Below are 12,126 nucleotides of genomic sequence, written 5' to 3'. Positions count from 1 at the left end.
GGGGTGTAGGACCCACCTCTAGTTTGCAGCACCCACACCCATCAAGGGTCCAGATCCATTTCCACCCGTCCCCATGTGGGAGACCTGATCCAGACTCATTTATATAAGTTTTATGTCTATATGATGGTATGGTTGAAGTGACAGTCATATACATTCATATAACTTTTACTTTATTTAAATATTTAAATAAAAATACTGGCCCCCGTACGTACATGTGTAGTTTTGGGCATTGGAGGGGGTAATATGGGAAACCTGTCACTACAAAACTGCATTTACAAATTTTGGGATACAAAATTCATCAGCTAATATTTGTTGCGGAAAAAAATCCTCAACTAAGAAATAGGCAGTGATAGAGTACCCTTGTCCTGCAATAGGAAAACCGTAGCTACAGACGTAGCGAGAACACTTGTAGCCATGGATAGAAAACATAAGTAAATCCACAACAATAGGCTAGCTGCGGATTTGTAAAAATTTTACTGTGAAAAATACTGCAATTATAAGCCTTCTTGTTGTAATGAAAAGGAAAAAAAGTAAGGTTCCAAATTATTTGACACCTTAAGGGGTGTCAATTGGAAAATCCCATTATTAAAAAGGAGGAAGAAACATTATAGCACAAATTTCCCACTCCCCTTCCCCCCTTGTTTTTTTAATTTCTTTCTTAAATTTTCTTCTGAATAGGTATTATTCTCACATTCATATTTGAGCCTAGTTTTCCTAGATGACATCAAGGAAATAATCTCCTTGATGGACACTTAGATCTGTCACATGGTGTCAGATACGGTTCAAATTTTGTTGACAAGTGGACCCTAAAATCTCCACTCACATGCATGTGAGAGATGCATATCTTGATGGGATGTGAGGCTGAAACTGTACATGTGATCAATCCATTCTCTCTATAATCTTTAAAACTAATTCAACCTGCTTTAATGTTGGTTGGCAGGATGTTTTTTAACTTCCAACATATGCCTTTACCTTCAAGTTTTGGTTCTCTTATATTTTTGGCTTTGGCCATTGATTTAAGATCTATTTTGTTAGCTTATTAAGCATTTGTGGGGTATAATATCATCAAATTGAGCTATTTTTAGGCCAAGCAGATCTTACATGTGGGCCTTAATGTTGCACTCTTAGTCGCTGGACGGTTGAGAATTTGGACCACACAATTAAAGCTGAAGAGATCATGCTATGATAACCTAAGGTTTTTTTTCATATGTTAGTCTCTAAAGCCATTCAAAAAAAAAAAAAAAAGAGGTTGAAGCAAGATGCAATTATCACCCTTCTATTCTAATATAGATTATAAGATCAGTGGTCACAGGTTCGAGTTAAGAAATAACTTCTTCTCAAAATGAGGTAAAATTGTATACATTATGACTCTTCCCAGATCTCAGTGACAGATACGTTCTTTTTATTATGAGATTAAGCTATTAGAAGGAACACTGATATCTTACACCAAGCATCATTAACAATATAGAATAAAAATTCATCGTGAGGGAGCAACCCCTCCACCTTCGGCTTGTTAGAAAAGGCTTGATGGATGAAAATTCGCCTTTTATCTTATGAAGATAAATTGCACCTCATCAACTTGGTTCTACAAGGGGACACTATATTTATTGGTTAATGAATTTTGAGCTTCATAGGGAAGGTTATGAGTAAGCTAAAATATATGTTCTTTGGTTTAGCCTGGTTTAAAACGAAAGATACACTATATCTCTTAGAATGCAATTTTACAAACCGAAGAAGGAAAGTAAGTTAGACATCAAGAGGATTCGTGGATGAGTGTTTTACATCATATAATATAACTGGTGGATTGAGTCAAAATAGGAGATTCTTTAGGTGCAATATGCGAACCATAAAAACCTTTAGAATCATTCTATTTGGACAACTCTCTCTCTCTAGATCCCTCCCAATAAACATCATTTTTCCCTGAAAAAATAAACATGCAAATCATTTTTTTGACAAATGACAGCAGTACCTAATTACCCTAAACCCAGACAAAACCATTCTCTGATACCAAGATGATGTAAGGGGTTCCTAGGTTACTAAGTTTCCTACAAGGTTAACTAACTAGGTAGGGAAAACTCAAGGGATTTGGGATGGTTAGGATAAAGCAAGCTCAGCAAACAAGATTACATGCAAAGTAAAGTGAGGCTAATGAACAAAGTAACAAAGAGCAATAATAATCTAGGAAGAAAAGCATTTGAACTCACTCAAGTGTCAAAAGGGAACATAGGGTAGGGAATATGGCAGCAATCAAAATTAGGTTGTAACACTAGCCTATTAGCACCAAAAGTAGATAAAACCCCATGCTATATGCTCTAAAATCAGTTATAATAGTAATAAGAAGACCAGCAAGACTTAAGGCAAACAGTGATGTAAATAAAAAGTTAAACAATGGCAAAAAGGGGATGGTTTTTTATGAAAGTAATAGAGTAAATAATGAGGGGATAATGGAGGGAATGAGAAGGTTTATTTTATACTTACCTGCTGCCTAGGTCTAAGAATAAAAGAAGAGAACCTAGATTTGAAGATGATGTCCAACAATAGTCCGATTGTTGAAAGGAGGTCAGCAGCAGCCCAGTCCTTGACATAAAGAATAATAGCAGCCCAGTATTGAAGAGAAAATCAACAACAGTCCAGCATCAAAGGAAGATAAAACAACAGTAGCAATTCAACATCAAAAGGTAACAACAGCAGCAGATAGTAAGCAGCAACAGTAACAGGAAACAACATCAGTTCAAGTCAGTAACCAGCAATAGTTCCAGTGAGAAAAAAAATAGAAAAGTGAGAGAGGGAGGGAGGTGAGAGAAGAGAGAACCGAAAGAGAAAAAAAAGAGAGAAATATGAGAAAGAGAGAGAGAGAGAGAATCATGAGAGGGGTGGGGGGTTTGCTCCTTCGCTATTTTTTTCAATTCTGATTCATTCCTTCAACCGTGGCCAATGGTCTTACATAAAATAAGAGACTAATTACTAAAAAGAAAAGATTATTCTAGGAACATTATTTCATAAACAAAGAAACTTTCTAAAAAGAAAACGATAGGATAATTACTTAGTTTCCTAATTAACTTAAAGACTCAAATAAACAAAATTCTAGAAATAAAACTATTAAACTATTAGATTTGGTGGGGGCCACACAGTCTTGGAAAAATTTAGAAGGAGAGGGACTCAATCCAGCGCTGGAAAGGCTGGATCGAGCCTTCCTTTCTTCCGCCAATTTCTTCTTCTTCTTTCTTTTTCTTCCTTCTTCTAATCCTCCAACCATAAAGAAGGTTGGGTCTTCTTCTTCCTTCGGTTGTACATCTTGATGTCCCCATCAACTCTCCCCGGATTGAAAGAATTCACCTCCAATGAATTAAAGCTCATGTAATATTCAAGTAGGTCTGAGTTGACTTGTTGGATTTCTTGCATTGTGATCTAGGTGTTGTCAATTTCTAGACATCCACGCCACTTGACCAAGAACTCTCTAGAACCTCCAGTGTATGTGGACATAATCTTCTCATCAAGGATTTTCTCGACTTCTTTAGTCCTTCTCGTGACCATAGGCACAGGTGGTAATGAGGTGAGGGGAAGTGGTTGGTTTGGTTTAGTAGTCTCATCAATGGTGAAGGGGAAGTCCTCAAAGTCATTAGGATAGAAAGGGGTAATGGTAGAGGTACCATAGTATAGGACAAGGTCTTCAACATTGAAAATATTACTAATTTTTATACTAGCTGACAGATCAAGAACATACACAGTGGCACCTATCCTCTTGAGTACTTTGAACGGACTTGTACTATGAGCATGCAGCTTGCTCGCTTTTCCTCTTAACAAAACGTTACGACTTAATTCTAACCATTATCATATCACCCTCTTGAAACTCTTGTAGCCTTCTGTGCACATCTGCCTTTGACTTATATTGCTCGTTGCTCAGTGCTATTTGTCTTCTTATATCTGCATACAAATCATGCATATGATGAACAAAAGACTCGGTTGACTGGGAGGTCCTAGAACTGGACATGACTAGGATAAGGTCTATGGGTGCCCAGGGTTGGTATCCTTAGTAGATCTCAAAGGGGAACAGACCAGTGGTACGGTTCTTAGAACTATTATATGTAAACTTAGTCTGGTTAAGTACTCGATCCCAATTGGTAAGGTGCTCTCCTATGAGGCAATGCAATAAATTTTTTAAGCTCCTATTGATAACCTCGGTCTGGCCATTGGTCTGAGGGTGGAAAACAGAGAAAAAACGAAACTTCATGCCCACCATCCGCTATAGGGTCCTCCAAAATGACTGGTGAACTTAACATCCCTATCGGACACTATGGTGAGGGACAACCTATGGTACTTGACAACCTCATTAAAGAAAAGCCTGGCTACTATGGATGCATCAGAGGTCATAGAGCATGGGATGAAATGGGGCCATCTTCGAGAAGCGATCCACAACCACATAAACAGAATCATGGCCTCTTGAATTTTTGGTAGACCAATCATGAAGTACATGCTAAGGCCCTACCAAAAGGAATGGGGAACAGGTAGGGGAGTATACAAACCTGTGTTTTGCCTTTGTTGTTTGGTAGTTTGGCATGCCCTACATTGACTCACAACTTTAGCAACATCTCTCTTCAGTCCTAGCCAAAAGAATCAGTCATCAACGAGGGTGATAGTCTTATCTCGATCGAAATGGCCAGCAACTCCCCCAGCATGCAATTCCCAGATCAAGAAATCTCAAAGTGAAGTCCTAGGAATGCACAACTTGCTCCCTTTAAAAAGGAAGCCCTCTTTAAGTAGGTAGTCTGAGTGGTTGACCGGGTTGCCTTCACTCAAGGAAGTGAACGGCTCACTAAAATCAGGATAGGTAGGGTATTGGTCTTTGACTCATTTGAACCCTATAACCTCTACACTCATTACTTGGAGTAGTACACTAGCCCGACTCCTAGCATTGGTGCGACTGAGGAACATGTTCACCTAGCTTAGTGCATCTATAGTAGTATTCTCGACACCAGGTCTGTGCTTGAGTACAAAAGTATACTCTTGGAGAAACTCAACCCACATGGCATGTCTCTGGTTAAATTTCTTTTAGGCACTCAGGTATCTCAAAGCTTGGTGGTCAGAGAATAACACGAATTCTTGCGGTAAAAGGTAATGTCGCCAATAGCGCAATGATTGGACAACCACATAGAATTCCTTGTCATATATCGAATATCGTTGCCTAGCTTCATTAAGCTTCTCACTAAAATAGGCAACAGGGTGGCCCTCTTATCCTAGGACACCACCTATCCCAATACCAGATGCATCGCAATTCACTTCGAAGACCTTAGAGAAATATGGGAGGCGCAGGATTAGAGCTTCAGTCATAAGCTTTTTAATCTCATTAAAGGCCTTCGTAGCACTCTTAGTCCATTGAAACTCCTTCTTTTTCATGCAATCGGTGATAAGAGACATAATGGAACTAAACTGATAAATGAACCTCCTGTAGAAAGTGGCCAAGCCATGAAAGTTTTGTACCTCATGGACATTAGTTGGCTCAGACCACTCTACAATCACTCTCACTTTCTCAGGGTCAGCAAACACTCCCTGAGTTGACACAACAAATCCTAAGAAGATGATTTGATCACTCATAAAGGTGTACTTCTTGAGGTTGACATAGAGTTTCTCCTGTAAGAGCACATGAAAAACCTTATGTAAGTGATCCAAGGGGGAAGAATGGGTCTTACTATAGATGAGGATGTCATCAAAGTAAACCAATAGGAACTTGCCAATGAATGGTTGAAGCATTTGATTCATTATCCTCATAAAAGTGTTAGGTGCAATTGATAAGCCAAAAGACATGACTAACCACTCAAAGAGGCCATCTTTCATCTTGAAAGCTATCTTCCACTCATCTCCAGACCTAACCCTAATTTGATGGTACCCGATCTTGAGATCAATCTTTGAAAATATCGAAGAGTTGGCCATCATATCAACATGTCATCAAGCCTAGGGATATGGAACATATACTTGATGATGATCTTATTGATGGCCAAACTATCAACACACATACGCCAGGTGCCATCTTTCTTTAGTGTGAGCAAGGCAGATATAACACACAGGCTAAGGCTTTCCCTAATGAATCCATTTTGTAACAGTTCATCCACTTACCGTTTGAGTTCTGCGTATTCTTTGGGATTCATTCGGTAATGGGGTAAGTTCGGGAGAGAAGATCCTGAAACTAAGTCAATAGCATGCTGGATGTCACGTATAGGTTGTAACTCATCAGGTAGTTTCTCAGGGAATAACCTCTAGAATTTCCTCAACAAGGGTCGCACTTCTCTAGGAGCCTCAGTGAACAAGCGCGGTATTAGTCTATATGCCAACTAGAGCATAAATCACCCCTGACTCTTGACACTCTCCTTTAAATTATTATTGATTTAAAATGTTGAGTGTTTTGGTGGGGGTGTGTTTGGATGTACTTCCCTTGTGTTCTGAAACCCTAGCTGATCTTCTGCCCTTTGAACTCAAAGACATAGGTGTTAGACTTTTCGTAACTGGTGACATCTCTGTCATATAACCAAGGTCTACCTAGGATGATGTGGGCAACATCCATCTCTAGGATATCACACCACACTCGATCCTCATATCCTGCAAAGTGTAGAGGAACTAAACACCTCAGATTAATGGGAATGGTGGACTGATCAATCTAGGAAACCTTGTAAGGCTTGGGGTGGGGTTCAGGTTTGAGGCCCATTTGAGCAACAACGCTCTTGGCGATCACATTCATGCAACTCCTGCTATCTATGGCGACGTGACAGTTCTTGCCTTGATAACATGTGTAAGTGATGAAAATATTAGTTCACCACCAATCATCGTTACTCCTAGGTTGTGAGATCATGCATCGCACAATGTGGAACTTGAGGTCACTGGCCTCCTTGGTGTCCTCATCAGATATGGTCTCATCTAGTCTATGGTCCTTATACTCATGGTCCTGAAAACCCTCTTGATCACCTTTTTCAGGGGTCTACTCTCCCACATAAAGATTCCTATTGGGACACTCTCTGGAGAAGTGACCAAACCCGTGACACTTGAAGCACTGTTGTTACCCACTACTCTTGGGTGCTTCTCTCAAAATTCCTTTACTCTTGTTATCAAATTGACGTTGTGGTGCAGCGGGGGTTTTGGGAATCCAGTTGAGCCTTGAGGTGGTTTTCTAAATTGGGACTCCCCAGCTTGGAAACTCTTCCTCTGAAAATAAGTCCTCATGGAGGATTCCACCTCAAGGGCTATCTTGAAGGCCTGTGGAACGTCTCGCACCAGGTGAAGGCCATATGAGACTGAATTTCAAAGTTGAGCCTGATAAAGAATCTATATAGTGTCTACTCAATATCCTCCTGAATACGGCTTCTAATTTTCAATTCATTGAACTTGCTCATGTATTCGGTCACAGCCAACTTTTCTTGCTTCAGGGTATTTATTTCATTCAACAACTGGAGCCTATAAGTGATAGGTAAAAATTTCCTCTTCAGTCGCTCTTGCATTTCTCCCAGGTGGTGATTGGCTCAAGCCCTAGGTGGTCATTCTGGTAATCCAGGTCTGTCCAGAAGTCCTGGGCAGCTACAATAAGCTTGAACTTAGCAAATCAGTAGCAGACTTCCTCTAGCATATCGTAGAAATCAAAGTACCTATCTATCTGCTTGATCCAATCCAGAAGGATCCTAACATCAATCTGACCATCATAGGTAGTGGCATCTACCTTAATCATTCGTCCGACATCAAAGCCCCTATCATGATGCTCATAACCCTTATCATCTCTATATTGGATTTAGCGTCTTGGCATTGGGCCTTGACCCCTACCCTGATCCCTATCATGCCCTAGGCCTTGGAAGTTATCCCCCTATCTGGTCATAACCATCAGTCTAGTTATTCTCGTTTACTTCCTCAGGATTAGGGCCTCTGCCCCTAGGTTCAGTGCCAGTTGTGTTACGGCCTTGCAATCCATCAGGGTTTTGGGCACTTGTCTTGAGAGCAGCCAACTTATCGGTAAGGGCTTGGAGATGGGCAGCTTGTGTTTCCTGTATGGCTTGGATGGCTTTCATGAATTTAACCAATTGCTCAAATTGGGTGGAGGTGCTAGGAGGGTCAGACATATCCTGGTATGCTCTATCACTATGAGTGGACATAAGGAGATGGGTAGCCAAGGTATGAGTGCCACCAAAGACTGAAGGTCTACTCAGAATCTCCAATTAAGATAGGAAGTTAGCTCTTTTAATCTTGAGGTCAGAAATCTCCCTCTCAAGTATGTACTTTTGGAGGGAATAACGTCCAATGCTATTTGGTCCCACCAACTCAAGAAAGAAAAGGGTGTCCTCTAATCTATGGTAACGCTCTCTTAACTAAGACTCGACTATGAATTGATTGAAATGGAGACTAAACCTCAAAAAGTAAGACATATAAACAAAGGACAACAGTACCTAATTACCCTAAACTTAGACAAAACCATGCTCTGATACCAAGATGATGTAGGGGGTTCGTAGGTGACTAGGTTTCCTACAAAGTTAACTAACTAGGTAGGGCAAACTCAAGGGATTTGGGCTGGTTAGGATAAAGCAAGCTCAACAAACAAGATTACATATAAAGTAAAGTGAGACTAATGAACAAAGTAACAAAGAACAATAATAATCTAGGAAGAAAAGCATATGAACTAACTCAAGTGTCAAGGAGGAACATAGGGTAGGGAATATGGCAGCAAGCAAAATTAGGTTGTAACACTAGCCTATTAAGCACCAAAAGTAGATAAAAACCCCATGCTATATGCTCTAAAATCAGTTATACTAGTAATAAGAAGACCAACAAGACTTAAGGCAAATAGTGATGTAAATAAAAGGTTAAACAATGGCAAAAAGGGGATGGATTTTAATGGAAGTCACAGAGTAAATAATGAGGGGATAATAGAGGGAATGTGAGGGTTTATTCTATACTTACCTGCTACCCAGGTCTGAGAATAAAAGAAGAGAACCCAGATTTGAAGATGATGTCCAACAATAGTTCGATTGTTGAAAGGAGATCAGCAACAACCCAGTCCTTGACGTAAAGAATAATAGTAGCCTAGTATTGAAGAGAAAATCAGCAACAGTCCAGCATCAAAGGAAGATAAAACAACAGTAGCAGTTCAATATCATAAGGTAACAGCAGCAGCAGATATTGGCTGGCAACAGTAGACATTAAGCAGCAATAGTAACAGGAAGCAACAGCAGTTCAAATAAGTAACCAGCAATAGTTCCAGTGAGAAAAAAAATAGAAAAGTGAGAGAGGGAGGGAGGTGAGAGAAGAGGAAACTGAAAGAGAAAAAAAAGAGAGAAAGGCGAGAAAGAGAGAGGGAGAAAGACAAGATTGAGAGAGTGAGAGAATCGTGAAAGGGGTGGGGGGTTTGCTCCTTCGCTATTTTTTTCAATTCTCATTCATTCCTTCAACTGTGGCCAATGGCCTTACATAAATAAGAGACTAATTACTAAAAAGAAATTATTATTCTAGGAACGTTGTTTCATAAACAAAGAAACTTTCTAAAAAAAAAAAAACAATAGTATAATTACTTAGTTTCCTAATTAACTTAAAGACTCAAATAAACAAAATCCTAAAAAATAAAACTACTAAACTATTAGATTTGGTGGGGGCCACACAATCTTGGCAAAATTTAGAAAGAGAGGGATTCAATCCAACGCTAGAAAGGCTGGATCAAGCCTTCCTTTCTTTCGTCAGTTTCTTCTTCTTCCTTCTTCTAGTCCTCCAACCACAAAGAAGGTTGGGTCTTCTTCTTTCTTCGGCTGTACATCTTGATGTCCCCATCATGCTTTTCCTCAAGCTCGGATACATTGGAACATGCATTCTTGGATTACCCTGAATATTTGGAGCATAGTTAGTGAAAACGGGAATGGCAAAAAAAAAAACTTTGTTCGGCATGACATGTTTAAAACGGTTCAAAATTTGAACAGGGCAGCCAAAAATCCAGTCAAACTTTTCAAGAATGAAAAATTCGTATTTAGATTTGAAAAATAAATAATAAAAATAATATAACTATAGACAGATATATTGAGGAATGATTTCCTAAATGAATGCAAAAATGCATATAATATACACAACCAATTCCAACCAACAATCATTTGCTTTGAATAATCAAATAGTTTGAACGCTTGTCAAGTAAAAATGAAGGCCAGGAGAATGTAGAGGACTAACTATCTACAGAGGCAATCAAAAGCTCAAAGAGCAGAGTCATTTTGATATGGAAACAGCAAAATTGAGATTTTTCCAAGCATAGATGGTCGATGGTGAGGTAGAAGGCTTGGGCTAACTCACAAGACGCATCTCCTATTCTTATTGCAAACTTTCTTTTCATTGAAAGATCCTCTCACAGTTTTTGGGGAATCTCATTTAACCATCTATTTGGGGCCTGAGGTGATGCAAATGCACAGGGCACGGGCCCTCTTGGACTAGGAAACAAGCATGTGGTGGACATTTTTATTGGGATTCTTGTTTCTGATCTGAAGTGACCTCTGGAAAATTTTATCTATAAAGTATATCTAGAACCTCACTCTCCCTTTGATACTTCATGCAGGTGGGCTTGCACTTACAATAGGATAGGTACTTTGACATGGTCTTCTCAATCAAATTGGCAAGATTTGGAAATGCAGCAATCAGCATTCTTGTTCATGACATCATCCGAGATAGAGTTAGCTACATCTATCCAAATTTGAATGCAGCTGGAGCAGGGTTGCTTTTAACAGAAAAGTTTAAACTCGAAGGGATGAAACTATCTGAGGGTGGATACAAGAAGTGAGTTTGAGACCTGGACGTGGTGTACCCATACAACCAATTCCCCCACCCACTGAGAATTTCGATCTCCAGCAAGCTCAAGGATTTTTTGGATAATAAATACAAGAAATCTAGTGAGGAGAAGGGGAAGTGTATTGGCATACGTGGGATACAGTCTAATTATAGTAGAGAGAGAGAGATTCTTACCTCAGCTGCAGAGATAGATAACTCCGACCGTCGCACAGCGCTGCGCCGCCCTCAGTTGCAGAGTCCGACAAGTCCGAGGGACGTGGGATTTAGGGATTAGGATCCCTAGCAATAAAGTGCAGGAGTCCCAGGAGGTCATGGGATTGACTCCCATCATCACTGTGTGCATAACGGCCCAAGGGTCTAAATTCAGGAACCAAACCATAATCATGGTTTCAAGAATCGTGCGTATCGGATGAAGAATCGCCCAATTCAGATCGAAATTGTGGTCACCGATCCCAGGTTTTATTTCATTTTTTTTTTATGGAATTTTTTGATGAATTGAGATAAGGGTGTTAATTGATTCAGTTCAATTCGGTCCAAGAATTTTTAGATAAAATCAAAATTAATTCGTTTAAATAAACGGTCTCAATTTTGGAATTACTATCGAATCATTTATTAAAAAGTTTTACGATTTCAATGTAAAATAAACAACTCAATTCAATTTCAGTAAACAATTTCGTTATAATATTCCTAGAATAACCAACCTATTAGGAACTAAAGTCATCGCCCCCATTAGTTTATTGGGACGGTTTGATTGCTTGATTCTTTAGAGAAAAGTATTTTTAAGAATATAACTCTATAGAATGTGGTTTTCTGGAATCGTATTCTTAACAAAATAATTGTTTGGTTAGTACTGATTATGTACGGTGATTCTCTCTGAATAATTATTTGGTTACCATGATTTTGTCTTTGAGAAACACCCAGAATCATCCTGAATAATTGTTTGGTTGCCCTTAAAATCTCGTTCTTTTTCAATTTTTGTATACAACTATGCAATGTTATTTTTTTGTCAATATGATAGTTTTTAACACTTGTTATAGTATTATATTAATACTTCATTTGCTGAGTATTGGAGAAAAAAACTCCTTATATTTTTATTATTATTTGATGAAAAAAAAAATACCACAAAGCTAATTTTTCCAACCATATTTTTACTAACTAATATAGGTTTCATCAATCTGAGTTTTCTTAGTCTTGACACATACATATTGGGTAAAAAAAAAATATTGGCCATAATACTTAATTGAAAAACCAACTTAAAGTATGTCTTCCACTGTCCTCTCCTCCTAAACATCTTCATTTATGAATGTGAAGATTTTTAATTGCATCAATTAAGTCTTTCAA

The sequence above is a fragment of the Macadamia integrifolia genome, chromosome 5, assembly GCF_013358625.1.
Source record: "Macadamia integrifolia cultivar HAES 741 chromosome 5, SCU_Mint_v3, whole genome shotgun sequence".
In the NCBI taxonomy this organism is placed as follows: Eukaryota; Viridiplantae; Streptophyta; class Magnoliopsida; order Proteales; family Proteaceae; genus Macadamia; species Macadamia integrifolia.
This window is presented reverse-complemented; position numbering follows the sequence as displayed.